Source organism: Suricata suricatta, chromosome 4, assembly GCF_006229205.1.
Source record: "Suricata suricatta isolate VVHF042 chromosome 4, meerkat_22Aug2017_6uvM2_HiC, whole genome shotgun sequence".
Lineage (NCBI taxonomy): Eukaryota > Metazoa > Chordata > Mammalia > Carnivora > Herpestidae > Suricata > Suricata suricatta.
Genome location: NC_043703.1, coordinates 146,592,548 through 146,619,658, shown reverse-complemented (window position 1 = coordinate 146,619,658; position 27,111 = coordinate 146,592,548). Strand labels below are relative to the sequence as shown.

Here is a 27,111-nt window from a genome sequence, read left to right as displayed (position 1 = left end):
CTTTGTCTCAAGAGAGATGTTGGCAAACTAGAATCTTGCTCAGGAGAGAGAGAAAAATGATGGGGTTGAGAAGTCTGGTTGCCACTTTCATTCTTAGTAACTTTACTGCTATATTGTGGACACCTCATTAAGCCCAACTATAAAATAAAACATTCCCCAGAAGTTGTAAATAGAAGTCTTAGGGTGACGCTTCTATGAAAGCTCTTGAGAAGAGACGGACTCATCTGGGAAGTCTCAGAAGGAGCTCTCATCCCTCCCTCCTTTATTCTGCCTGGGTCATGGATGGATTTCTGGAGGCGCCGTGATCATTTTTTGACCATGGGATGACTTTGAGCATAGATGCCATGGGATAAGGCTGGCAGAGCAAAATAATAGAACACGTGAGAGTCTGTGGTGAGGACAGAGCCATCAGTCCTACGTCCAGACACCTTCTGTGAGAGAAAATAAACCTCTCTTTCTGTCAACCACAGGTATTTATTTGTTCATGTGCAGCTGAACCTAATCCAAATTGACACAGAGAGCTAGTCCACTGACTGAACTGAGGCTATTATTGAGGCCGACTTTAGCAGTCAGAGGAGAGGTGGTGGCCCCATCTGGTTTGGGGTTTCCAAAGTTGGCATTAAGGGAAGATTTTCTGAGAAAGATTTTAACACTGATCTAAATAATTCTTAAGAGAGTTTTTCTCAGTGTGATTCTGAAAATGCATGGCCCTCCTTCTTGTACGTATGAGTAAACAGAAAAATCATAGGAGATAAGACTCAGCAGTTCAAAAGAAGGAATAATTTGAATTTCCAAAGCAGATAACTTCTGCAAAGTAGTTATGAGACTGTGCCAGATGTAAAAAATCCGAATTCATAGACTCAGTGAAATTTAAGAGGTGATTGTTGTGAGCAGTGGGTATTTGGAGAACAAGAAAAAGTTTTTGGAAAACAAAATCATTAATTTTGAATGAAAATAAGTAAGAGTGAAAAGTAATTGCATATCCAAAGAATCATATTAGTGAATCAGAACATTAATTCCAACTGGTGTTCCAGAGTTATGTGAAGAAAGAAATGGATCATGACAGAAAAGATAATAGATACAGTAGATAGATCTAAGAGATCTGATATATATAAATTGAATGTCCTAGAAGGAAAAAACAGATGATGCATAAGTAATCAAGAAATACTCAAAGCATGTGTTGAAACTGTTACTAAACTGGCAACTTACATTTTTAAAATTTATTTTTATTTTACTATTTAAATTTTTTAAAAGTTTATTTATTTGAGAGAGAGAGAGAGATAGGAAGGAGAGTACATGCGTGTGTGTGAGGGGCAAAGAGGGAGGGAGAGAGAGAATTCTAAGTAGGATGTGCGCTGTCACTGCACAGCCTAAGGCAGGGGCTCAATCCCATGAACCATGAGATCTTGATCTGAGCCAAAATCAAGAGTCAGACGGTTAACTGACTGAGCCACCCAGGTGTCCTGATGACTTACATTTTAAAAAGAACTCACCAAATGGCAAGATGGATGATCATTGTAGTCATGTTTCTGATGTTTAAGGATGAGAGAAAATTCTACAAGCATTCAAGGAGGAAAACAAAATACTTTTCAAGGAAAGGATAATCAGATTGGAATCTAATGTTATATTTAATGAAAATGCTAAATCAGAGGATTCCAGATGTTTCAGTTTATGGACAAATAAAATGCTGGTAGAAAACTTGAGTAATTAACATAAACTATCAAACTTTTTTTTGACTATATAAGGACATAAAATATAAAGCAAATAATGGAATACTTTTTATTTTACAGTGAACAATACTGTCATTTTTATTGATTTTGCTGAGTTGATGGCTAGTGACAATTTCATCACCAAATGGTATTGTTTCTTGGCTTGGAGTTTGGTAACTACTGCAGTATCTGCGGTGTTGTGAGGGAAAAGGCTATGAACTTATAGTTTCATACTTTACCATACTGTCATTTACATATGAAGGCAAAACAGATTGCCAAACAGACATAGTTTCAGAAATAATACTGAATACTGATACTGGTTTTGTATCTTTTACGAAAAAAAATATCTGAGGAAATACTCTGTAGAATAATATAATTAGTAAACTTGATTTAACAGATTAACATTACACTTTATACCTTATAGAAGATACTTATTTTGATTACCTGTGAAAAAGTCATTAAATCTAAGCCACAGAAATAGCAAAAACAGAAACTCAAAAGTGTTTATTTTAAGCATTTATTGTGTTCCTGCTGTATACTAGGCAGAGAGATAGGCTCTCAGAATACAGTAAAAAAACCAAGGTAATGTGAATTTTGCCTTAATGGAGTTTACAGTCTAGAGGGTGATACAAGAAATAACTGGGTAGGTACAATGCAGTGCAGTGGATGCTACAGTGGGTAGACTGCAGGGGGAACTGGCTTTCTGAAGAAGAAACATCTATGTTGATTGAGATAAGAAGATAAGAGGGAGAAATTGAAAAGATTTCAGATTAGTTGATTGCAGAGAGTACAGAGTAGGAGAAAGGATCAGATGACACCAGAGAGATAATGGGGGACAGCATCACCACAGAATCTTAAAAATGGTGTCAGGGTAGTTGGGTGTTATCTTGGTAGGAATGAGGAATTATTAAAAAGATTTTAATCATGAAAAAGTGATGTGATCTGGTTTGTTTTTTAGAGAAATAACACAGATTATAGTGTGGAGAATATCAAGGTATTGAAGGTAGTAAGATCATTTAGAGAGTTGTCTAATTTATTTGTTTGTTCTAACAAATATTTTTAGTCAGAGGTGATATTGGGCTGGCCATGGTAGGATCATGGAGTAGTGAGTAGTTGGTGGATTTGAGAATGATTTGGACTTTGGTGGTTGGATATTAGGAAGATGTTAGGGGGAAGAGGACAGGCCTGATCTTAAGATTTTGGCTTGTGCAGTATGTACATGATGATGATGATTCAGTAGGGGAACCTTAGAGAAGAAGATTAGAGAAGGATGATGAGTGCAGTTTGAGGTGCCGATCCAGAAGACAGATAAGTGGATTTGAAGTTTAGGAGAGGGATCTGGGCTAGAGAGGGTGATTTGGAAGGCCACTCAATTCACAGATGTGAAAGATCACTGAGGTAGAATGTGCAGAGAGAGAAGAGATTATTTAGGTGAAAGACCTTAGGAACACATACATCTAGAAGGAGGATTCCTCCAATATGACTTTCAGAAGGAAGGACAGAAAATGTAGGACAAAAATTCAGGAGTGTGTAGTGTAACAATTTTGAAACCATCATATGTGTATATTAGCATTAAACAAGTAAATAAAAGGATGGTAAACTGTGGGAGCTAGGTTTCTCGCTTTGGAGAGTGAGGTTATAGATGCCCTTGGGCAAGGGAAAGGCTAGAATGAACCATGTGGTATTGGATTAGAGTTAGAGACATCAGTATGAGCTCACATTTAGGTTCATATAGATGCAGAAATGATTATACATATATGTGTATAAATGGCCTAATATGCATACATCTGTTTTTTAGCTCTGTCTACTGAGAGCCTAGAAGCAGTACACCCTGGGAGCACAAGCAGTCCCGGATCTCGGTCTCGAAAACCATTCTTCAATAAAAAGAACTAGGCTGTTTGGGAAACGGCTGGTACTAGGACTGGGGCAGGAATATGCAAGATAAGCCTTGAACATTTCGTAGTGCTGAGAGGAAGAATATATTCAAAATCCCTAAAGGATACCAGAGTCAACTGGAAAGAGCTTCCAGTGGCCAAAGCAGGGAAAATTTGAACAATGAAATAAATAACATAGTATTAGATTATAACTCAGAGTATAAAATAAATATCCCTAAGTCCATACTGATTAAAAGAAATGACTGAATAAACAAGTGCCCCTATGTATTTATTTATCCAGTACAGAAGAATTCAAAGTAATTTATGCAGACGCTTCCCTTCTTCAAGGAGATAGAACCTAATTCTCTGTTCTTTGAGTGTAGGCTGCACTTAGTGACTAAAAGGGAATGGTTGTTTGTGTTTAAGATGAAATAGGTAGGGGAGGACTAAGGTTTTTTCATGGGATGTAACATTAAAGAAATTGGTGATCTCAGTGGGAGCAGTTCTGGGGGAAGGTTCATTTTTTAGGCTATTAATGTATATGTCTCTAACTTTGTAGAGTATTCTGTGTGTTTTTATTGGAAGATTTAACCATAAACTGACCGCTACTTAGTGTCTATCAAAAGCTCACTTAAAATATCAAATATGAGAAGGTAGTATAATGAAGATCTTAATTATATATTCATCTAGTTTCTTTTATTAAGTTTTCCTGGAACAGGAGTATCAGGACCATGTCATCTCAGTCTCTCCTGACATGAAAATGCCATACTGGGTTCTGATTTAATGATATGCTCTCTGCCTAAAGAATCTATCAGTAAAAAACATTATTTGAATGATGTGCATCTTCTAAAATTATATTTGAAACCTAGTGGACTAAGGCTCATTGTTCTTTATACAAGTGCATATGGTTCAGATACAAAATTTATGTTTTCTTCTTCATTAAAAATTAAAAACTTATAACTTGGAAAACATAGAACTAAATTTGATACTCAGTGTTTATAGTTTGCTGATATCGTGAGCTTGAAAATGTTTGTTTCAGGTCCCTACAGCCATATAACAAATCACCCCCAAACTTAGTGTCTTAAAATAACATTGATTTGTTATTTTTACAGTTCTGTGGATCAGGAATTTGGGCAAGGCTCGGCTAGAGGATTCTTCTGTTCTCTGTGACTTCAGCAGGGACCTGTCAGCTAGTAGCCTAGCAGAGCTGGACAGTCTGAGAAGGCACTTTGGTCTGTCTCCACATGGCCTCTCCACAGCATGGTAGTTTCAGAGCAGTTGAATTTCTTTACGGCTTCTAGTTTCCAAGAGGGAGAAAAAGGAAGCTGCCAATTCTCTTGGTTTCCAGAGCTTGAGAAGATCACTTTCACCTCATCCTGTTGGTCTAATCTTGGCCAGCCACGATTTAAGGAGCTAGGAAATAAGCCCTCTCTCTTTCCATCTTTTTAAAATTTAATCTCTATACCCAGCATGGGACTCAAACTCACAACTGTGAGACTGAAAGTCACATGCTCTTCTGACTGAGCCAACCAGCTTCCCCCACTTTTAGCCCCATCCTCGATGGATGGAGTGACATGTGCACAAAGAGAGAGAAGGACACGATCAATGGCAGCCATCTTTAGAGAGTAGTATGTGCCATACCAACTGTTGGAGTGTCTAATTTTGAATTTTATTTACATAGTTTTCTCGTGATGAATCCTCTTAGCTTGTATTTTAACTTATAACTACTCTAAGTCCTCTTAGAAATCAGTTATAAATATTAAATAAAAAAGTATTATCTTAATAGAAAAGATTTGGGAATAGTGGAGGGGGGCCATGCTGAGCCTCACAATTCTCATTGCCACTCACTATACATTTATTTTGGATTAACAAGGATCTTGGATTATTTAGAGTTGAAAGCCTTCAAAACATCTTTGTTTAGGGCCATACTAAGAGAATTTTCTGCTTTATTTTAGTTTCCCTGATCTGAGAGATTTACTGACATATTTCCATAAATATATTTTAAGCCCTGATAAACTTTGTGGAGCACAGTCTAGCAAAGGCTATCATAATTTAAAATCAAGATACTCTTTTAATTTAGTGTCTTAGCCGAAGCCAGGTCCCTGTGTGCTCGTCCCCGGGCTTTCGGCTGTACCTTGTCGCAGGTCCTTGATCCTAAGGGAGGGAGAGAAAAGAGGGCAGGAGGGAGACGCAGAGAGTGAAGACACAGCACACGGTTTCCGATCAAGCCTCTCTCCTTTATTAAGAAAATAATTCCTCTTATATAGGATTTTGGGGTGGGGAACTGACTCGGGTAGGTTGCCAGGTAACAGAGTCAAATGAATATTAGAGAAAGGGAAAAAAACCGAAAACGAAACTCCAAACTCCAGACACAGCATCAAAGGGAAGCGCACAGACTAGCGTCTGCAAATGCTGGGGAGGGGAAGCTTAGCGCTGCTTACCCGAAATGTGGTTTGATCTTTTGTGCACGTTGGCCATTCTACGTCTGGCCCAGCATGACCGACGCCAAAATCTTGGACCAGGAAATGGCACTCTCCAGCCTCCAGATGCAGATCTTGTTTTTTGGTTGCTCCCTGGAGAGCGATATCTCCTTGCCTGAGGCAGCCAAGACTCCGCGGCTCCCGACAATTTAGTACTTACTTGATAAGTACACAGATATTATTTACAACATTGTCAATACTGAAACAACACAATAATTCATCAATGAGAGAAGATTAAATAAATTACGATGTACTCATAAAATATTATGAAATTGTTAAAAACAGGAGGGAATTCTATAAGGAATGATGTGAAGTAAACTCTAAGTTACATTAAATTAAAAAATCATAATGAGAAGCTGTGTAAATATGTCACCACTTTCATTAAAAAATATAAATACTTTTGTATATATAGACAGTTTACTTTCGGTATCAGGTACGTATATTAACTACTCTAAAAATCAGCTTCATGGGGCACCTGGGTAGCTCAGTTGGCTAAGCATACGACTCTTGATTTCGGCTCAGGTCATGATCTCACAGTTCCTGAGTTTGAGCCCCGTGTAAGGCTCTGCACTGGCAGTGTGGAGCCTGCTTGGGGTTTCTCTCTCTACCTGTCTCTCTGGACCCTACCTCCCCCCCCCCACGCCCCCGCACTACTCTCTTTCTCTTTCTCTTTCTCTCAATAAATAAATAAACATTAAAAAATAACTTAAAAAGTGCTCATATAGTAGTGCATGGGTAGCGCTGTCAGCAAGAGCTTAGGATTCTCTCCCTCTCTCTGCCCCTCTCCTGCACTCTCTTTCTCTCTCTCTCAAAATAAATAAATATTTAAAAAAGTACTCTGATAACTTTGTTTCATTTGTTGGTTATCTTTTCTGTATAAGCTGGGATGTTGGATGCTCTATTCAGACAGAGTAGCCTAGCTTCAGGGGGCCTCAAGGCTGGTAGGAAGGATTATGCACATGTACCAAGTTATGAGACTGCTTGTTATAGTTGTCATTTCAGCATTGTTCAAATACTCCAGCCATTATTTGTATTGGAATGCTTATTTCTTATTGACTTGAAAAGTTCTTTATGTTCTAAAAACATGAGGTCTGTGTTTTGCAGATAATTTCTAGAGATATATTCTCTGAGTTTGTGATTTGTCTTTACACCTTCATAACACTGTCTCTTGAAGAGCAGAATTTAAAATTTTTGTTTTACTGTGATATATCAATTTTTATTTTCTGACTTGTGCTTTTTGTGTCATACCTAAAAACTCTTGCCTTAACTCAGTTTGGCAGACTAGAGTTGACTGAACCCACTGCTTGTTTTTGTAAATAAAGTTTTGTTGCAACATGGCCATGCCCATTTGTTTACATATTGCCTAGGGTTGCAAAATGACAGACTTGAGGATTTACAGTAGAGACTACGTAGCCCATAAAACTTAAAATATTCACTGTATAGCCTTTCTCAGAAAAGTTTGATAACCGCTAGACTAACCTAGTGTCCCCAGATTTTCTCCTGTATTTTCCTCTAGAAGTTTTTATAGTTTTGCATTTTTAAATATTTAGGTCTATTGATTTTTGTATAACATATGAGGTATGAATTGAGGTAACCCCCCCCCCCCCCGTATGGATTGTCAATTGTTCCAGCAGCATTTGTTACAAAGACAATTCTTTTTCCATTGAATTACAGTACTTTTGTTGACACTTAGTTGACTGTGAATTTGTAGATTTCTGGATTGTCTCTTCCGTTCCCTTGAATTGTATGTTTATCATTATACCAGAATTACAAGGTCTTGATAACTTTGCTTTATAGAAAGTCTTGAAATCAGGTACCATAAGTTTTCCAACTTCTTTTTCTTTCAAAATTGTTTCGAATATTCTAGGTTCTTGGCATTTCCATTTAAGTTTTAGAATCAGCTTGTCCGTTTTTACAAAAAATCCTCTGGGGTTTTAATTGGGACTTAGGTTAAATCTATAAATGCATGAGAATTGCTATTTTAACAATATTGATGGATCTGATATTTGAGAACTGTATATTCCATTTATCAAGATCCTTGACTTTTCACTCAGAGTTTTATATTTTTGAGCATACAAATCTTCCACTAATTTTGTTATATTTATCCTAAATACTTTTGATATTAACATAATTGTTACTGTTCTGTTCATTTATTGCTAATTATTCATGGCTGCCATATAGAAGTACAGTTGAATTTTCTGTGTTGACTTTGTATTCTGCAATTTTGCTCAATTCTCTTAACAGTTTCAGTAGTAGATTCTTTGGAATTTTCTATATAGATAATCTTGACACTTGTAAAAAAAAAAAGACATTTTTGTTGCAACACATTTTTGTTGCTTTTTTCCCCTCATCTCTAGGCTTTTATTTATTTTTCTTGCATTATTGTACTGGCAGTACAGTACAGTGAATAGGAGTGGTGAGAGCAGATGTTCTTGCCTTGTTCCTGATCTTAGAGGGAAAGCATTTAGTATTTCATGATTATGTATATTAGCTGTAGATTTGTTGTGGATTCATGTCCTTAGGCTGAGGACATTCCCTTCTGTTTCTAGTTTTCTGAGTTTTGAATCATGAATGACTGGGCTTTTTCTTTTTTCTTTTTTTCTTTTTTTTTTTTCACATCTATTAAGATGATCATTTATGTTTTAGTCCTCTGTTAGGGTGATTTCATTGATGGTCTTTTTTTTTTCATATTGAACTAATATTAACTTTAATAGTGCATTGCTGGGGTAAATTCTGTTTGGTCACTATATATATATTCCTTTTTATAATTGCTGGATTCTTTTTTTAATATTTGGTTAAGATATTTTGTGTCTATATTCATGAAAGGATATTGGTCTGTAGTTTACTTAAAGTTTTTTCTTTTGTCTGATTTTTGTGTCTGAGTAATGCTAAAATTTACGAGTAGTGGTTTTAAGATGAAGTGATGAATTGAGGAGTGTTTTCTGCTTATGTATATTTGGAAGAGTTTATGTAATATGGTATAAGTTCTTTTGTAGATGTTCGGTAGAATTCACCAAGGAAGCCACTTGTCATGGCACTTTCTTCATGGGAAGGTTTTAAATTATGAATTAAATGTCCTTAATATATTAAGAGCTATTCTTATTAACTGGCTTCTTCATTTAGTGAACTTGGTAGTTTATCTTCAGATTTTCAAGAAACTGGTGCATTTTATGGAAGTTGTAAAATGTATTGCCATAAGTTGTTCATGGTATTTTTTGGTTTTCCTTTTTATATCAGTAAGATCTCTAGTGGTGTTCCTTTTTCATTCCTGATATAAATAATTTGTGGCTTCTCTCTTTTTTTCTTGATCACATTAGCTGGAAGTTTATTCAATTTTATTGAATGTTTCAAAGAACTAGATTTCAGTTTCATAGGTTTTCTCTATTTTTTTCAATTCTATTTCTTCCTTCTAATAGCGTTGTGTTTGGTTTATTCTTCCCCTTTTCCTTTTTTTTAAGACTTTTTTTCAGTTTACCATTTTATTTATTTATTTTTTCATAATATTTTATTGTCAAATTGTTTTCCATACAACACCCCAGTGCTCTTCCCCATAAGTGCCCTCCACCATCACCACCACCTCTTTTCCCCCCTCCCCCTTCCCCTTCAACCCTCAGTTCATTTTGAGCATTCAGTAGTCTCTCAAGTTTTGCATCCCTGTCTCTCCCCAACTCTCTTTCTGCCTTCCCCTCCTCCTGGTCCTCCATTAGGTTTCTCTTGTTCTCCTGTTAGACCTATGAGTGCAAACATATGGTTTCTGTCCTTCTCTGCCTGGCTTATTTCGCTTAGCATGACTCCCTCAAGGTCCATCCACTTTTTCCTTTTCTAAGATGAAGGATTATTAGTATTGATTCAAGACTTTGCTTGTTTTCTAATATAAGCATTTAATGTTCTAAGTTTCCAAGTACTGTTAGTGGTATCCCAAAAATTTTGATATGTTCTGTTTTAAATTTCATTCAATTAAAAATGTTTAAAAATTTTCTTACTCTTTGAATTTCTTTATTTTTCAGTTATTTATTCTGGTTTAATTCTGTTTTGGTCAGAGAAAATACATCATTTGACTTTAATTCTTTTAAATATGTTGAGGTTCATTTTATGGCCCAGAATATGGTCTTTCTTAGTGAATGTTCCATGTGCCCTTGAAAAGAATATATATCTGTTCTCATTGTATAGAGTGTTCTGTAAATGTTCAGTTAGGTCAAGTCAGTTGATAGTGTTTTCAAGTCTTCTATATCAGTGATTTTCTATCTTATGTTGATTAAAATATTATTAATATTATTATTAATAGTATATTATTATATTAATATTACCTTATTTTGAGTTAGTCTTTTATATAATTCCATTTTATGTAATACTTCTGGCTTATTCTATATGTGTAGATATACATATCTACATATACATATATACACACATACACATACACACATATATAAATATACATGTATATATACACTTATATGCACGTATATAATATATATGTATATATACACACATATTAGTATAAATCTATATACACACACATATTTTAGCAGTTGCTCTAAGTCACGGCTTTTCAACCTTGGCAGTATTGGTATTTTCAGTTGGGTAATTGTTGGGGACTGGAGGGGGTCTTCTGTGTGCATTGTAGGATTTTTGGCAGCATCTCTGACCTCTCTCTACTAGATGACAGTAGCAACCACTTCCCCTCCAAAGTTATGAAAACCAAAAATGTTTCCAGATTTTCCTACATGTCCCTAAGGGAGTAAAGTACCCCCCACCCCACTTGAGAACCACTACTCAGGGTTTAAAAGGTATAACTTTAACTTTTGACAATCTTTGTTTAAATAACAGTATACTATTTTGTGTGTCACACGACCATATAACTTAGTTTTCTATCTTTCTTCTTTATGTTGTCGTAAATTTTACTTGTATATATGTTGTTAGTCCCACAATACATTATTTGTGTTCTTGTATAACCTTCTAAAATGAATAAAAATAAGAAACAACAGTTTCTTACAGTTATATTTACCTTTTCTTTATAATGCTCATCATTTCTTTTTATAGATCTACATTTTTACCTGGTAATTTATATTCCTGTCTAACAAATTTTCTTTAATATTTTTGGTGTTTGCAGGCAGTGCATTCTGTCAGGTTTTATTTGTCAAAACATTCTTTCTTCATTTTTGAAAATTTTTTTTCTGGTTATAGGATTCTATGTTTACCTTTTTAATCTTTCTACACTATTGTCTATTGGCTTGTGTAATTTCCTGAAGAGAAAGAAATTTTAATCTTTGTATGTAATAAGATTTTTCTCTGCCTTTGAAATGTTTTATCTTTATTTTTCTGCATTTTGGCTGTGATCTGTCCATATATATATTTGTTTATATGTGTGCATTTAAGTATTTATCATGATTGAGATTCTGTAGATTTTTTGCTGTTTTGTTGTCTTGGATTCATTTGGAAAAATTCTTGGCGATTATCTCTTCATCTCATTTTTTCCCCCTTCTCTTCAGCCTTCAATTGAATGGATATTAGATATTTTGTTATAATTCTACAGCTTTTGAATGCCCTGAACTGTTATTTTTCCCTCACTCTTTTTAACTGCAGTTTCATTTTGGATTCTTTCTATTGACTTGTCTCTTAGTTCACGGATTCTTTCCTCATCTGTGTCCAGAATGCTGTTGAGCCTGTTTCAGGAAATTTTTTCTCTAACAGAATTTTTTTGTTGTTTCTATTTTTTATATTTTACCATTTTTTTACAGTTTCCATCTCACTGCTGAAAATGTCCATCTGTTTGTGCTTGTTTTCCATCTTTCCTACAGATCATTTAACTTATTTGTAGTTATTTTTAAATGTCTGATAGTTTCAATAGCAAAATCATTTCTGACTGTTGATTACTTTATCTCTTGATAAGGGGTTATTTTTTTTTCTTGCTCTTGTGTATGCTTCATAATTTTTGATTTAATGTTCATCATTGTGTACAGAAGAATAGGAGAGATTGAAATGATCCTCTTCTTCTGTTAGGCTGTTTTGTGTTGGAGGTTGAGTCAGTCTAAGCATGAATTGAGCAAGGTTTGGATTCTTTTGCCCTCATTATCTTCATTGTACCACAGGCTTCAGATTTCTCCAGCCTTTGGCTGCTGTTCTCTTGTGTTTGGAGTGTGGCATGTGGTATTACAGGATTTTTCTGTGTTCCTGTACCGCCCTCATCTTTCAACAGTCTTTGCATATCTGTGCACCAGAAATATTTCTCTTTATGTTGTTGTCCCTCTCCCAGTGATTATTATTGCTTATTACCCATGCCTATGCCTGTGGGGCAGGGCAGCCTTCTCTTGCCCTAGTCCAGACCCAATCCTGGTAAGGCCCTATGTTTCTGGGTGTTGGTGGTGAGGCTTTCGTAGCTCTCCTACTCTTTCTCCCTTGTGGTAGTCAAACTCTGCCATATATTTGTTGTTGGTCATGTGGTAGTTGGTCTCTTTTGGTATTGGTGCAGGATTCTTTGCACACTATTTCCTGCTCCCTCTCCAAAAGTGGCAGTATATATACATATACCTCTACCTTTTCCTAGCATCTATGCATCTTTGCCTGTGTCTTGGGCCTTCAGACTATTTCTTCCTCCTCCTCCAGAGGCAAAGGCATTTTGCTTGTATTCTCTGAAGCAGTGGATTTTTGCCTGCATCCTAGGGTGAGAGAGTTTTCTGTTCTTCCCCTAGTGGCTCTAGGCTTTTGCTCTGTGTTTGATGAAAGGTTGGAGAATCAGACAGGGTTTCATGCCTATGCTTGTGACCTCCTGCACACTTGCCTGTTGATGCAAGGCTCTATCTGGTGTGTGTACCTTTAATTTTTCTTGTGAGTACCTGGTCGAGGCATGCAGAAGAACTTAGAGTTGAGTGTAAACTCTCCACGTATCTGGGGTCTCCAGCCATCCCAGACTGACACGCGAGTCTACACTTGGTCTTTAGGAATTTGTTAAAATCTTAGCTGATTTTTTTTTCTTACACACTTATATGGTGGCCACTCCTTTTTCTGTGGCCTACCAAAGGTAAAACCCAATTATGTATGTGGTGTCTCCTTGGAGGAACTTGTCCCTCTTTGGAATTAAATTTTCTTGGTTTCCTTGTGACCTTGACCCTTTGTTAGGCCTAAGAGAGGTTTTGATTTGATAGATCTGGCTTTTACTCAGGAGGAGGGGGTTGACATTCTTTTGTGGCTCTCTGCATTCTGAGCTGAAGTGGAATCACTTAGAGTTCTTGACAAGGTGTGCTATTGCAAACAGCTCTTTATTCTGATCCCTCTTTCATGCTTTCTCTTGCCTTCATCTGCCTCTTGAACATTTCTTCATTTCGTATTGAACCTAAGGGTGTCTTTCTCCTGTGAAGCCTTTTCTGATTCCACAGAGTTAGAATGAAACATTTCTTGACTTGTACAACTGTCTTGACTCTGGTGCAGCTGTATTTCATTTTTGTAGGCCCGTTGAAACTCTCACTGAGGTTGGGCAGCTTTTACTATTTGAGGCTCCTCATTCTGTTATGACTATAACAAACAGTTGACAGATTTTTAGATAGGCTTACAGTAAACTTGAGAGAAAAGATTAAATGATATACAAGAGAACTTATATTTATCAATAAAATAAAAATCTGTGAAATTACAATGCATAGGTTTCTGTGCTGTTTGGTTTGTACAGTTGTTGCTCTTGAACTCTTAGTTGCTTTCAAAACCAAGACTTAAATTTGTGGAATCTAATTTCTTACAGCTGCGGGCTTACTTACCCAAACTAGTATATATTCACGTAATGAAATGTCAGGGAAACAATGCTAAAGCATTCCCTAATGTGGAAAACCTGCAGGATATTCTGAGTGAAAAATAGTAAGGTGTAAACTGGACATTTTGTTTAAGAAGACAGGAAAAATAGGACTCTTCCTCAGTTAAGTGTATTTACATAAAGAATTGCAGGAAGGACATAGAAGAAACTAAAGTGGTGACCAGCAGCAATCAAGGGTGATGTGAGCTGCATGTGGATGACGTAGGAATGAGACTGTTAAAATACATGTTCTTTTACATCATTTTTTAGTTTTGATAGAATATTTTGGTGTCATTGTATGCAAAAGATTTAAACTTAAAATAATAAACATAACTTTGGATTTTAAAAGATAATAGGAAGATCTGAAAAGTACTTCAGAGATGATAAAAAAATGTTAGCCTATGAAATAAAAACTGTGTACGAGATACCTTTATTTTATGCAAATCAGATTTTACAAATGAAAAGACCACATAAAGAGCATGACAAATGCAAAGAACAAGGCTTTATGAATTTATGAATCTGGCTCCAGGTGAATAAATATTGACGAAAGGTGGCTTTCTAGCCCAGTTAGAGAGGTTTCAGTTCTAGACTCAGTAGTGGAATGGGTGATGCCTTAAAACAGAAAGGAGCAGTGTGTGTGGCAACAACCAACAGAAAGATGGTACTCAGGGTAGACTCAGCAACCGTTTCTTACTCATGAAATCACTTCGCATGGCCTGGGAAACTGATAAAATGTATCTTAACTGTTGTCAGAAGAATTGGAGATGAAAATACCAAAGAATGTTCTTATCACAAATTAAAACATATAAGGAAACAACAATCATGTTATAGCAACATATATAGCCCAGAAATCAATCTTATTTGATTTAGAAAAACAAATGAAATATGTGGGGGAAAAAAACCCTTATAAACCAAAGGATGATGAGAATTACTGAATGTTGTTAGGAAAATTAGTTGGCAATTCAGAAAACAGTTTACAGTCAAATTTCATTTCATATTTCTTTTGGAATCAAGTATTGAAACAGTTAGCCTATGCAAAGGTAAGAATCATAGTATTCATCCTCTATCATTTAGGAGGAGAAATTTCTAAGCAGAGAAATAATAAAAGAAACAGAGAAGGCAATGGCGGACAAATCTGGCCACCTAAAAATAAAAACTTTTATATTAAAAGCCAGCAATTGAGAAAATGTTCAAAGAAAATGAAATAATGTTTTCACAAAAATAACAACCTACACAAACAGTTAAGGAAAACATGAAGAAGCCCCTCCTGTCCCACTTCCCATAGAACTGGAAGAGGAAGTGTGCCGAAAGTTTGGAAAGAAAGGCAGTGTGAGGAATGGGGGAAGGACCTGATTAATGACATGTAAAAGGCTCACTGGACAGCATTCATAGTTTAAGATTGGAGACTTCAGGGGCACCTGGGTGGCTCAGCCAGTTAAGCCTCCAACTTCTGATCAGGTCTTACAGTCTGAGATCAAGCCCTACATCGGGCTCTGTGCTGACCGCTCAGAGCCTGGAGCCTGCTTCAGATTCTGTGTCTCCCTCTCTCTCTGCCATTCTCTCACTGACTCTTTCTCTCTCTCTTTCCTCTCTCAAAATAAACATTAAAGAAAATTAAAAACACAAAATTGAAGACTTAATGTTATAGCAGGATCACTCCACATGGTTGTGTGTTTTCTCTCTAGCATGTGATTGAATCGAAGAAGGATTAGAAATTTGAGAGTGGTGAAGTGGAAAGAAGAAAGTGACATATTCAGGAGATTGATAGCTTGGGTGACAGTCAAAAATTTGAGACTGGTAATGACACAGTAACAAACTGGAGAAATGAGAGTAGTAGAGCACATCTAAGGGATTAAATCTGGACCTAGGATACAAATGATAGACATTGAATGACAAAGAGAAGAGAGTAGGAAGCCAGATGGCCTGAGGTTGAGGGCAGGAAAGGGATTGCTTGTGAGTTTGGGTCTGGAAATATCACTGTAGGGAAGGTTGATCCCCATTGCATTAGCCTTTACTGTAAAGAAGGCTCTTCTCAAAAGCCAGATTTAGCCCAGCGGTTGAAAGCAGTGTTCACTGATAGGTTGAGGATGTAGAGGTGATTTGTTTCACTATGTGAAAGAGGTTTCCAGAGGTTTCCCAGGGAAAAGGTTAAAAGGAAGGTCAATGGTGGGGGAACACAAGGGGTGGGTAAGAAAGCACAGAGGACTGTGGGCATGAAAATAGGGATGAGGGTAATTGGCCAGGATGGTTTGTGTCTTGAATAAATTCCTGGGGCAATGGGTGGAAGCCATAGGTAGAATTAACTGACACAGTTCCTGAGTTGACCTGTGATGTAATGATCGTCTCTGCACCTAATCCACTGTGTCTTTGTGATCTAAAGGGAATATTAAATTTAGTAAAAAACTTAGCCCTAGGTGGTAAAGCCTAAACCAGTTAAGCTTTAGGTAATGAAAGTCAGTAGGTTTCACATTTCTTAAGCATTCTCTGATATCTACAAAGTCCCCCACTGTTAGGAGTTACTTTGAGATACAAGTGGGAAGATATAATACTACCCTCAGTTTAGAAAAATCCAGTTTGTCATTTCCCAATGACAGCAATCCAGTAATGAGCGCTAGCCATTGCATTGAGGTATCTTCTGCAAGGAATCCCATTCTCTCCTACTGTTCCCTTTTACCTGAGGCGGGGTGCCGAAGCCACAACTGCTGGGGTGATGTAAGCAAATCTGATGAGTAAGCTCATAGCTGAGGGCCCCAGTCTCCTCTCTCTGATTACCGATGCAAAGCCCAGTTTGCAGCATTTCTTCACTGGGGATCTGAACCTTTTTAAAGCTAATAACTAATGATTTCTTTGAATTAGTTGATTAATTTGTTATTGAACTTTTAATCTTTAATTTCAATTTTTAAAATCTGTAGTAGGGATAAGAATGAGAATTGGCATTTCTCAGACAACTAAAGCATCTGTGTAAGAATCTCTGCGTGCTTATAGAGGAACAATGATGTGAAAGAGCATCTAAAATCTGTAATGTTTTCAGTAGACTAAATGTATCTTCTTTCTCCTACTTTAGATCTGTCCATATTAGTGGAAATGTAACTGGAACTGACTCTGATGATAAAATCAAGGACCATCAGCAAGATCATGCAGTAGGAAATTTTGGTTCCAAATGAAGACACCAACATTTAGAATTTCTACTTTTTCTAAGGTATTTGAGGCACAATTTTACTGTAATCTGACTCCTTGGAAGTCATTTTGTAATATTGGTTTCTATACATAGATTTCATAAGTTTAAAAGTTTTTGTGTTAGAATGGTTAGCTTTTATCAAAGAGTTTATCCTTCCCCACCCATTTGCCCCCAAAACTGAGAAAAGATCCAGCTTTAAAAGGGAGATCATCTTTATAATTAGTCAAGCATGTCAATTATAAGGAATACAATGAGTGCAGATTAAGACTGAATATACTATGTTAGATAATAGTTTTTATTTTTTAATTTTTACTTATTATTTATTAAAAATGTCAGTTTGGTAATTATTTTATGTATGACCCTCTGGGATAAGTAAGTGAATTCAGCACTCTGACAGAGTCGGCTCACGTGATACGTGAGATCTTAGTGATTGTTCTTCAGTTTGGTTTGGAAACCTTTTCGTTCTTGTTCTCCTAAATTTATTATTAAGGGTTTTCTATTCACCAATAGGTATCACTTTGACTTCTCATAGACTGTCCCTGTAGGACCTTTGGGATCTGATAAGTTAGTTTCATTTGGACCAGAAAAGGTCTCGAGAGACATAATTAAAGAAGCAGGTGACACTTCCAGATCATGGGGTGGATCCCCACTTTAAAGACTACATATAACAGTTGAAAACAATGAAAGGAAATACAGTGTCACAAAAAACATAGTGCTATCTATTTTTCTAAAATACGCCTGAATCCTAAACTGGAGATAGTTAGGTACTTATTTAAAATATTTTTTAATTTTTTTAAAGTTTTTTAAAATTATGTTTTTCCAAATAGGTGAGAAGTATGGTAAGTTATTATTTTAGGGGGCAGGTCGAAGTTGGTTGGTTCTCGGTCTGTATAATAGAGGTTTAAATGTAAATTAATCTTGCTCAAATACAGAGAAAAACAAGATCTGAGAAAAATGTACCACTTATTACTAGGATTACTAATTTCATCTTATTCCTTTTTGGAAGAAGAATATGTAAAGCAGTAAATTCTAAAATAATAAGAATCCATGACATTGGAAAATCTTGACTGCTTCAGTTAAAATCATTGGCTCCCTTCTAAAGGGGATGGTCTAACTGAGCAATATTTGTCAAAGAAGAGTTACTTTGAATCAAATAGCAGATGAAAAAGCATTAGATTGCTTTCATGGGAAGTTTTAAAACTGTTCTGGCAGCTAGTAGATACTTCTCTGAATTTTTATGTGTGTCATTTTGAATCAAATAGTAATGATGGTTAAATGTATAATTTGTCTTGTTTTCAGAACCATTTCCCTTCTTTTTTAAAGTATCTTTTTTTAAACAACATTAGTTGAATGTCCAAGCTTTGCAAAGAAGGATTCTAGATAATGGGGAAGAATATAAATTATTTTATAACTTCATTGTAAATGAAGTTAAAGGCATTTTTCACTTCAAAGGTTTACTCTTGGGGCTAGAGAAGCTAAATACACTCATCTGAAAACCATTTAAAAGCAGTCATAAAATGAGCACATAAAATCAAATTTTAGAATCCCTTTCTGAGCAATATAATACTATGTTCAGATTGCAACAGAAGTTAAGATTAGGGAATAGGAAGTTCTGATCAATTGATTTGCGGACTAATTGGGGTTGTGGTAGTTAACTATTTATGGTTTACTTGTGAAAGTGCAACATAGCCAAATTTATTTGCCTAATTCCTTAAATGCGGATATCTCGAATTCATCAATTTCTTTTTTAAATTTTTTATTTAAAAATTTTAAAATTTATATCCAAGTTAGTTAGCATATGGAGCAACAATGATTTCAGGAGTAGATTCCTTAATGCCCCTTAGCCCTTTAGCCTATCCCCCCCTCACAACCCCTCCAGTAAACCTCTGTTTGTTTTCCATATTTAAGAATCTCCTATGTTTTCATTCCCCTCCCTATTTTTATATTATTTTTGCTTCCCTTCAGTTATGTTTATCTGTTTTGCATCTTAAAGTGTTCATCTGAGTGAAGTCATATGATATTTGTCTTTCTCTGATTGACTAATTTAACTTAGCATAATACCCTCTAGTTCCATCCACATAGTTGCACATGGCAGGACTTTCATTCTTTTTGATTACTGAGTAATACTCCATTTTGTATATATACCACATCTTTATCCATTCATCTATCCATGGACATTTGGGCTCTTTCCATACTTGGCTATTGTTGATAGTGCTGCTATAAACATTGGGGTGAATGTGTCCCTTTGAAATAGCATACCTTGGGGTGCCTGGGTGGCTCAGTCGGTTGAGCGTGTGACTTCGGCTCAGGTCATCATCTCATAGCTCGTGAGTTCGAACCCCACATCCGGCTCTGTGCTGACAGCTCAGAACCTGGAGTCGCCTTCCGATTCTGTGTCTCCCTCTCTCTCTCTCCAACTCGTGATCTCTCTCAAAAATAAAATTTAAAACACTAAAAAAAAAAAAAAAGAAACAGCATACCTGTATCTCTTGGATAAATATCTAGTAGTGCAATTGCTGGGTCGTAGGGTCATTCTATTTTGAATTTTTTGAGGAACCTCCATACTGTTCTCCAGAGCGGCTGCACCAGTTTGCATTCCCACCAGCAGCGCAAAAGAGACCTTCTTTCTCCGCATCCTCGCCAACATCTGTTGTTGCCTGAGTTGTTAATGTTAGCCATTCTGATGGGTGTGAGGTGGTATCTCAGTGTGGTTTTGGATTTGTATTTCCCTGATGATGAGTGACTTTGAGCATTGTTTCATGTGTCTTCTAATTCATCAATTTTGTATATCTCTCCACTCATTTACAAGCTTTCACGTTATATGCTTTATTAATAATTTTTATTTTCCCCTTTGAAAATGAAGAAGAATGAAAATTTCACAAACTTTGGCTCAGAAGTTTTATATATTTTGACAAAAAATTTTTTGTAATATTTTTGAGGAGGGGACTTTAGATTTTGAGATTGGGTCAAAGCAAAATAAATTCAGTACCTGAATTATGGCCCTAGAACATTTATAAGGTTATGCCTTAGATTACAGTTTACATGAAGTTAATTGGTACCTTTAAAAAATTGGTTTGGACTCCAGAAAACATTTGAAAACCACTGTCAACAAGGCAGACTGAGGCGATCGGTGTTCCTTGCTGCAGTTCTCTCTGCAGGACAGCGGAAAGAGCACAGGCTTTGACTCCTTACGCACCACCCTGGGGAATTGAATTAATATTTCTGTCTTAGAAATAGTACTTTTTAGACTTGTGATGAAAAGTGAAATGTGTGTAAATTCTATAAAATAATGCTTCTCATTGTGAGACTAACGAATGCTGTTGCTAAAGACAGAGAAGACCACACACTACTAAGTATCGTTCACAGTTATCCTTCTCCTAGCAAAAAACAGGTCAACTCACACTCCTAGTGAGAAGCTTGTAAAACCAGTTTCAAAGTTAATGGCAAATATTATGCTTGGAGAGAAAGTAAAATGAGCTTTTGGCAAAAGTCCCTTATCAAAGGCATACCATCTGGAAAAGCAATTACTGTCGTGTGTGCACGCTAGCAGAATTTTTTGTTTTTCAGTTGGATGAAAGCACTGATGTTCAGAGAACATACCAGCACTTCATAGAGATGTGTTACTGTTTATCACTGAGCAATCCATAATGGGGCAGAGCAGTTTTTGTTGTTATTTTGTTGTGGTGGTGGTGGTGGTTGGTGGTCTTTGTTTTAGTTTTAAAGCCAGTGTTGCCTGGAAAAGTTGCATTGGTTCCTGTGAGCAAAGCCCAGCGATGTTAGCCACAGGAAGGGGGCCCCTCATCTGCGAAGAGAAGAAATTGCACCGGGATTTCAGTTCATGGCTGCTTTTCTCAGGGAGAATGGCACTCAGTAATGTAGTTTCTGATTGTGATTTGATAGCAAAGAAAGTAGTAAAAAGTGTGGATGTAAGCAACTTTTGGCCACCAAAGCTATGTCTTTTCAGTGTCTTATGAAGAAATGGTTAGTGAATACAGGATCCTGCTTTTCCACAGTGATGAATGCTAGGTCTGTAGTGTGACAGGGCTTTAAATGCTTAATTAGTTTTTTAGTAAAATAAGATAAATATTTTTTTATTACTGATAATGCCATTTCTATGATTTCAAGGGGGCATGGTATAGCAAATACATTAAGTATTTCAAATAGAACTTCATATTCACGGTATCATGAATTTTAATGTTAAGGATGAGGTATGAGGATTTTCCAAAAGTCCGAGTTATGGTACAGAATAATTCAGCCTCTAAGAGTTTGACCATTTCCCCATACTTGACGATTTTATCAATCTATCAAAGAAAAAAAGCAGTGAATTTTTATTGTGCATTTTTCAAAACCATACCCAAATTTTGGAATAGAAGATGAAAAACTATGCCAGAGTAAAAATGCCAGCAGAGAATAGGTTAGGAATCTTTTTTTCTTTCTTTCCTTTTTTTTTTTTTTTTTGCATTCAATGGAATGCTGAAAGTACACTTCAGCAAGAAATAGTGCTATCATTTATAATTTCTGGGTCTATGTTCAGTTATAATATTCAGAGTGTGTAACACAGCTGATTTATAATTAAGAATTAGGTATTTTTAATTGAGTAGAAATACAGAATAAGAAAAAAAATGAGTTGAATATGGAAAATGGCTATGGTTAAAGATGATCCCAGACCTGGGGACTTGAAATCTCTCAAAGGAAGTTATCAAACATGAACAAGGGGTGGCAGAACAATGAAGGTGCTTAACTGAATGAGCTCTGGCTGGCCAAAGACGAGACGTTTCGAGCATCAGTAAGTATAACTGGTATACTCAGTCACATCAGCTGTGTTTAAGTCCATGCGTTCATAATGATAGTTAAAAATAAAAAAACTCATGAGGTTTGGCATACGCCAAAGATCCTGCTGAACCTGCAGGTAATCAAGCAGTTGAGGAGAGGTAGTTTCTTTTCTGAGAAGTATTCTGCTTAATGAAAGAAGGAGTGATCTGTAGAACATCACTATTTTGTAATGAATCCCAGGACCTAAGTAAATATTATTGGTGGCTGCTAACATCACAGAGAGACAGCCAGACATTAGGTTTCTCTCAGTGAAAGTCCACAACACTACCTATTAAGTATTCTTGCTAAAAAAATTGAACTTGAACCTGAATTTCATCAAGCCTCTAGCTCTCTCAGTTACAGGAAACACAGAAAACAGGGAAACAAATGAAATGATACTATGGAGATGCAGTCAGCAAAATCGAGGCTTTGGGGAAGTCATTGGGACACGCAACTTGTTTTTTTCAATGAATAAATTGTAGGGAACAAAAAAAGAAGGAAACCTGAGATTAATAGCAATGATTGGACTTTATTTAGGTCAAGGTTTTAATACATAAAATATTTATGAAATAATCAAGGAAATTTGAACACTGTGTATTTGGTATTAAGAAATTGTTGTTAATTTGTAGGTGTGATAACAGTATGTAGTTATGTTTAAAAAGAGTCATTATCTTTTAGAGATTCATGTTGAAATGATAGTGGATGCAAAGATATGTCTGGGGTATGTTTCATTATTATCCAGAGTAGAGGGGAAGCTGTGGGTGGGGATAAAACTAGATTGGCCATGAGCTAATGTGATCATTGTTTAAAGTAGGCACTTGTAGTGTTGCGGGTGGTGGTGGTGGCAGTGTAATTCTTGGTACTGTTCTCTAAGCTGTTTTGAACATTTCCATAAGAAAAAGTCCACAACTCTACATTCTCTTTATTGGCTTATAAGAGGACAGTTGAATTATGTGTATTTAGCAACCTGCCATATTTTTATTTCTGATAATTTTGTGAGTCTCTTGGGTATTCTGTATAGGAAATCATATTGCCTACAAAAGGACAGTTTTACTATGTAGTGCTTACTATTTGCCAGGCTTTTATTCTAAGCACTTAGACATACTAGCCCATTTGATCCTTGCAGGAGCTCCAGGGATGTAGACATTAACTTGCCCAGGGCTGCTAGCTGGGATTTGCATCCAGGCATTCTAGCCCCAGCTCTGTACTTCTTTAGGTTTTCATATCTCTCCTTGTAACTTCTCTCTGCTCTAATCCTTACACCTTTTGTTCTTATTGTCTTAGTGTGCAGGCTAGAAGTTAAACTTTAAATAGCAGTTTTCATTTGTAATTTTGATTTTGGAAATTGTCTTTATACTTAGGGAAGCCAGAGCCCAGTTGAATTTACTCCTTTACAAATATAAGGTACTCACTACTAGTCTGAGAATTAGAGTGTAGCAAGAAACAAAAAGAATGAAAGTATATTGTAACAGCCTCTAGTGGTGGTGGTGGTGTTTTTTAATTTATCTCCTGATCTGTAAGCAGCCTATTAATGTGTCATTTTAATATCAATTACTTGTTGATTTCTTTGGTTTTGTTTGCAGAGTTTCTTTGTGAATCTTAGATAAAAATTATTCCTTTCTTTCCCCAGCCCTCACACCTGTTATATAATTACTTCCCACCTGACTTTACATAGGTTGCATGAGATAAAATTAGGCAAAGCACTTAGTATATGGCTTAGCACATAATATGTGTCTGGTAAAAATAGGCCTTTTGGTTTAAGGATAACCACTACATGATTTTGTTTAAAAATAGTTCTTTTTCTTTAATTACTTTTAAAAATGGGGAGGGGTGTATGTGGCTTAGTTACATTAAGAAGTCCTAAACCTGGGACGGGTGGTAAAACTGTTGACAATGTGTTGTGGGGGTTAATGAGTAATCTCTGTGTTCTCTGTAAGGCGCGTTTTTATAATTGTCTCTCAGAGAGTTGGTTGTTAAGAGTACTTGCCTGTTAAGGGGCGGGGTGGGAACAGTTCAGGGGGAGACGTGACTTGTTCCAACGACATGGGTTTTAAGGTAGCTAAGCTCCATGAAAGGACGCGTAGAGGCTCTAGTGAGACCTGGTACAGCTCGTTAAAAGTTGTACTGTTTTTCTCTACTTCACCACACTCTTCCCTCTAACTCAGGTGCACCTGTGATTTTGTATAGCAATAAACTGAAGGAACCTAACATATCTTCAGTTGTATTTTTGAATATGATGGGGCACCTGGGTGATGGGATGGGGCACTAGGTTGATTTTGGCTCAGGTCATGATCCCAGGGCTGTGGGGTTGAGCCCCTTGTTGGGCATTGCCCTGAGCATGGAGCCTGCTTAAGATTCTCTTTCTCTCTCCCCCTGCCTCTCCTCCACCTCAGACATGCGCTTTCTCCCCACCCCACCCCCCAATAAAAAAAAGAAAAGAAAGTGTAATTAAGCTATTTGGTAACTAAAGATGCTAGTAGAGGCACAGGAGTTCCCTTTTTTTCAAATGAAAGCTGTAATTTTTGATAGGCATAGTTATTAAAATTGAATTATCAGTTGGTTGACAATTAAAGAGGAGGTTTTCTTGTTATGGGCTATAGTTTATTGTTTATTGATTAGAGATAAAAGATATTTTTTGAAGAATAAAATAAATGTGTATAACAGAAACTCTCTTATCTGATCATGAAAGCTCTGAGTGGAAAAATGAAATGCTTTCCAAACTACACATGGATACTTTGGAAACTAAAAGGTGCTCTGCAGGAGTAAGCATAGTTGCGAGGTACTCAGTTTAACATCTGTTATCTGTTAGTTGGAAAAGATGCTTATTCTGAACATGATCTTAAATGAGAAGGCATAGCTAGTGTCAGTTAGAGTATGGGATTAGTGAATTTAAGAGAAAAGATAGCTGATATGAGGAAAACAAAATAATAATAATAGTTAATATTTAATGTTTACTATGTACCAGTCACTGTGATGGACACTTTATATGTATTTTAAGATTCTGTCCAAATAACTGTGATATATAAACTATTATTGCATCTATTTTATGTATAAGAAACTGAGTCTTAACAAGACCTACTTTTGTTTGTTTTAAGTTAAGCAGGCTCCAGTTGCAGTTTGGGGCTTGAACTCACCATCCTAAGATCAAGAGTCACATGCTCTACTCTACCACTGGGCCAGCCACGCATCCCAATAAGGCTAACATTGAAGTTAACTCACAGGAGAGTCAGGATTCATCCGTCTCTTTCTCCTGTGATTAAACAAAGTTTGACTTCAGAAACTAATTTTTAATCAGAATTAGAAAAGAAAGGAGTCATTCTAGTACATACAGATTTCAAAAGCATAGATTTGGGAGAACCAGTGATGTACAGTTTTGCTAGTTCAGTGTAAATTTCTGACAGGATAGGGCTCCTGAGTTATTGTAACCACAGATATATTTGTTGGAGTATAGTGTCTCTTACAAGAAAGGTCATATTTCTAACATGCTACTTCATAGTCCTATCATATTTTACTGTTGTAGAGAAGGAAGGATGCATTATTTTTTAAAATGGTGTTTGATATGGAGAGAATTATCAGTATTTTATAACTTTAACTTTAATTAAACACGAACATGGAGGGGTGTCTGGGTGGCTCAGTCGGTTAAGTGTCTGACTCTTGATCTTAGCTCAGGTCTTGATCTTGGTGTTGTGAATTCAGGCCCTGTGTTGGGCTGCATGCTGGGCGTGAAACCTACATTAAAAAAATGAACATGGAAATGAATTTAAATAGTCGTTGAAATCTTCAAGAACTTTTGGATTAGAAATTACTTATGTTATTAAGTAAGATTAGAAATTACTTATGTTATTAAGAAGCTCTGCCTATTACAGGTCTAGCAATGTCAACATAAAATTAGGTGTAAAATTGGGAATCTCTGTCCTTACTCTTAGTATTGTATGGATACATTTAATGCTAATTAAAATTTTTTAAATGTTTTATTTATTTTTGAGAGACAGAGACAGCGTGAGCAGAGAAGGGTCAGAGAGAGAGGGAGGCACAGAACTGGAAGACACGCTCCAGGCTCTGCTGTCGCCACAGAGTCCGACGTGGGGCTCGTGGGGCTTGTGGGGCTCGAGCCCACCAACCTTGAGATCATGACCTGAGCTGAAGGCAGATGCTAAACTGACTGAGCCATGCAGCCACCCCCATTTAATGCTAGTTAAGAGTGAAAGCCTGACTATAGTGTAAAACTTGCATTTGCTTTTATAATGGGCCTTATTTAGTCATTTCTAAAGCTTTCATTTAGATTTGAGATTAAGTACACTTTTCCAGTTGACCATGCAATGTTGAAAAAAAAAACCATAAATTTTGGGTTAAGCCACAAAGGAAAACCTCAGTAAATTCTAGAAAAGGTGAAATTTTTTGTGTCCATTTTCTCCCTACAACGTAAGTTTAAAATGCACTACTCCAACCACTTGGAAAAATCCAACTAACTGTTCTTAAATAATATTGAGACAAACAGAAGATCAAATATACAATAACTAATTATTAAATAACTGAAATGAAACTTAGGCTAAGGCTAATACTGTGCTTAGAAGTAAATTGATTAAGGAGCACCTGGGCGGCTCAGTTGATTAAGTGTCCGACTTCAGCTCGGGTCATGATCTTGTGGTTCATGAGTTCAAGCCCTACATCAGGCTCTGTGCTGACAGCTTAGCCTTTGGGGTCTGTTTCGGATTGTGTGTCTCCCTGTCTCTCTGCCCCTCCCTACTTGTGCTCTGTCTCTCTAAAAAATAAACACTAAAAAAATTTTTTTAAAGTAAATTGGTTAAAATAAAATGAATTCAATCTCAGAATTTAGTGTAACAAAGCCAAAATAAATGCCTCAGAGAAAGGAAAGATGTAAATAGGATAAAAGCAGAAGCTGATAGATTAAAAAACAGAAACTGTGGGGACGCCTAGGTGGCTCAGTTAAGCATCTGACTCTCAGTGTTGCCTCAGTTCATGATCATGTAGTTGGTGGGTTTGAGGCCCGTGTCGGGCTCTGTGCTGATGTGTGGAGCCTGCTTGGGATTCTCTCTCTCCTCCTCTCTCTCTGCCTCTCCCTTGCTCTTTCTCTCTCTCAAAATAAACAAACAACAAACCTAAAAAATCAAACCAGAAACTATGGAATTGAAAAATCTAAGAGCTATTTTTTGGGATTAAAAAACAAATAAATCTCATCTTATAAGAAAAGATAGAAAACCAAAGTATGAAAGAATAGTGGGAATATATATGTTATATATATGTAACATATTATATATAT

At 36.4% G+C, this 27,111-nt stretch overlaps 1 protein-coding gene across 1 annotated transcript in view; it reads left to right on the top strand.

The window, feature by feature from the left end:
* NCOA1 (nuclear receptor coactivator 1) overlaps positions 1-27,111 on the top strand; it is a 236,954-nt gene that overhangs the window by 35,602 nt on the left and 174,241 nt on the right. Inside the window, exon 2 of the mRNA XM_029938200.1 lies at positions 16,905-17,039. The gene's annotated coding sequence lies outside the window, so the exon portion shown is untranslated. The remainder of the gene's footprint in view (positions 1-16,904; positions 17,040-27,111) is intronic.